The 2352-nt window shown below is 33.5% G+C and overlaps 2 long non-coding RNA genes across 5 annotated transcripts; one reads left to right on the forward strand and one right to left on the reverse strand.

Annotated features, from left to right (window-relative positions):
• The first annotated feature begins 857 nt into the window (after positions 1-857).
• On the forward strand, positions 858-1120 carry LOC109580763 (uncharacterized). The gene is made up of 2 exons (XR_002184343.1): positions 858-996; positions 1047-1120. It is a non-coding gene; the product is annotated as an uncharacterized LOC109580763 (long non-coding RNA).
• A 97-nt stretch (positions 1121-1217) lies between these two features.
• Positions 1218-1846, reverse strand: LOC109580774 (uncharacterized). Of its 4 annotated transcripts, XR_002184390.1 has the most exons (4): positions 1812-1844; positions 1680-1762; positions 1343-1408; positions 1218-1288 (listed from the first exon to the last, which is right to left on the reverse strand). It is a non-coding gene; the product is annotated as an uncharacterized LOC109580774 (long non-coding RNA). The 4 variants fall into 4 exon arrangements; XR_002184351.1 differs by having other exon boundaries at positions 1680-1846; XR_002184386.1 differs by lacking the exons at positions 1680-1762; positions 1812-1844 and adding an exon at positions 1562-1659.
• Positions 1847-2352: the final 506 nt, after the last annotated feature.

Genomic DNA, 2352 nt, shown 5'->3' on the forward strand with positions numbered 1-2352 from the left:
AGTTTGGTTATCATTCTTTCATTAAATTTTTTCATTTTAAAGGATACAATACTCATTCATAAAATTCTGCAAAGTAGGGTTTGAAATCTTTGTACTATTTTTATGAATTATTATTTTTTATTAATTAACGTTTATTATTATTAATTGAACTATTAATTATTATTATGGTTGAACTCAACCCCCTTGTTTCTTTTATTTTTTGACAACCCTACCTTTTCTTATTTAATAGAAATTTTTTTTATTTACTTGTTTCCATACTTTTTATTAAATTTTATTAATTAATAATCCTTTTTATTAATAATTACAATTTTTGCCTTAGTTATCAGTTCATTGCTGGAAAAAAAGAATTTTGAAATAAAAACTATAAGAAGACCTATCGCATTTTAAAAACATTTTTCATACAATTACTTTTTATTAATTTTTTTAATATTTGAATCATTAATTATATTCATAGCCTAGCTAATAATTATTCATCATTATTGACCATTAATACTAAGATCTATTTCCTGTTCTGAAACTATTTAAGTTTACATTCTGATTCAATTTCAGTTGCCGTTTTGCTCTCAAGTTAACTACTACAACCTTCTTTTTATAAAGAAGCACTGAAGTCAGTTCAGTTACAAATTAAATTAGCTATCAATATATTTTCTTCTTATTTGGTAGCTAGCATACTTTATAATGGATGATGCTGGTGATGAGCACATAGTTCATCCGCCACCGCCAGTAGCTGGAGATGGAAGGCCTCCACCACCACCTCCAGCACTCCCCATCCCAGTCCGAAGAGCTGGAGGCCTGCCGGTGCTCCCTCCTGGAGGTGCACCGGTGCTCCCTCCTGGAGGAGCACCGGTGCTCCCTCCTGGAGGTGCACCGGTGCTCCCTCCTGGAGGTGCACCGGTGCTCCCTCATGGAGGAGCCCCTCCTGCCCCAGGACTGCCTTTGCTTCAACAGCAAAGGCAGCAGATAATAGCCCAGCTGAGGGCTGTGAATAGACAGATTGTAAGTCTTTACTATGATGTACTTAATATTGTCTTTATATTCCGTAATAGTATGCCAATCTACCAAGGAGAGCTGGCAGGGGCAGGGGCCGCAGGCCAAGGCCCAGAGGGGCTGTAACAAAAAACTATAACTTTTATTAACTATGTACTTCATTATAATAATAGATGTTAAAAAATAATCAAACTGTAAATCAAAAATACATCAGCGTTAAGCCAGGAAAAAAAATACATTAGTAATGCCAAGTGTTTGACAAGACATAAATGCTTATTCCCTTTAGTTTCTTTCAATATTTCTAGAACAAAATTCACACTATCGTAATGCATGATTTAAAAAAATTAAACCTTACCTAATAATCATTATTATGGACATACTGATTACGTACATAAACATGCACAGTGCCGTCATTCATAATCTACAAAAATAACACATGAATACTTTCCAATGTGCAAACAATTGTTGCTTGTTAATGAGAACATGCATGCACATAATAATATTATTACAATAAACTAACAATCATCAACGAAAGATGTACTGGCAAACAACAACTTATAGTGATAGTACCTACTGTGGCCATGCTTATATGACATACCCATCAAACAAATATAGATGTACATGTAACCTTGAATCATACCCTATGACAAAATACATAGGACACTTTGGAATCTCACAATATTGAATCTTACTACATATTCCATTCCTTAGACTACAGTAATGTAAAACTTATGCAGGCACCTCCTGCAGTGTGATACAACGACTCATCAAGGACCTACAATGAAACATTAAGTTGCATTTAATAATGAAATTAATTTAGTTACAACAATCAAAATCCAGAACTGCCTTTAATTATATTGCACATTCCAATATCAAGCAATGAAAATATTGCTGAATCATCAAATCCTTTCCAGCTGTCATTACCTGTAAAGCATAGTAACATAAACACATCAAATGCAAACAATGTAAACACACAGGCTAATAATAACAATAGTACAAACAGTGATGGTGAACAAAATCTATTACCAATCACATGGAACTTTTGTATTCCTTGTAACTCCATTATAGTACATATGTACTTACAACAAACTATAAAAGGATGAAATTCATGCATGATAATCATCAAACACTACAAGCACAATAAATGCATCAATAATCCACTACATGTACACTATACTAAACATTATACATGTATATGCATAATATACCTCATGTTTGTCACAAACATACATTACAAACCACTAACAAGATACAGGTGCTCACATAGAGGAACGTCCCCTTCAGCTGTTGAGTCTCATTCTAAGTCTGACCTCACTCTTTAACACCACATTGTAGTCCTAAGTATACCTGTATAAATTATGAATG

This window comes from Amphimedon queenslandica, unplaced genomic scaffold, assembly GCF_000090795.2.
Source record: "Amphimedon queenslandica unplaced genomic scaffold, v1.1 AMPQUscaffold_13522, whole genome shotgun sequence".
Lineage (NCBI taxonomy): Eukaryota > Metazoa > Porifera > Demospongiae > Haplosclerida > Niphatidae > Amphimedon > Amphimedon queenslandica.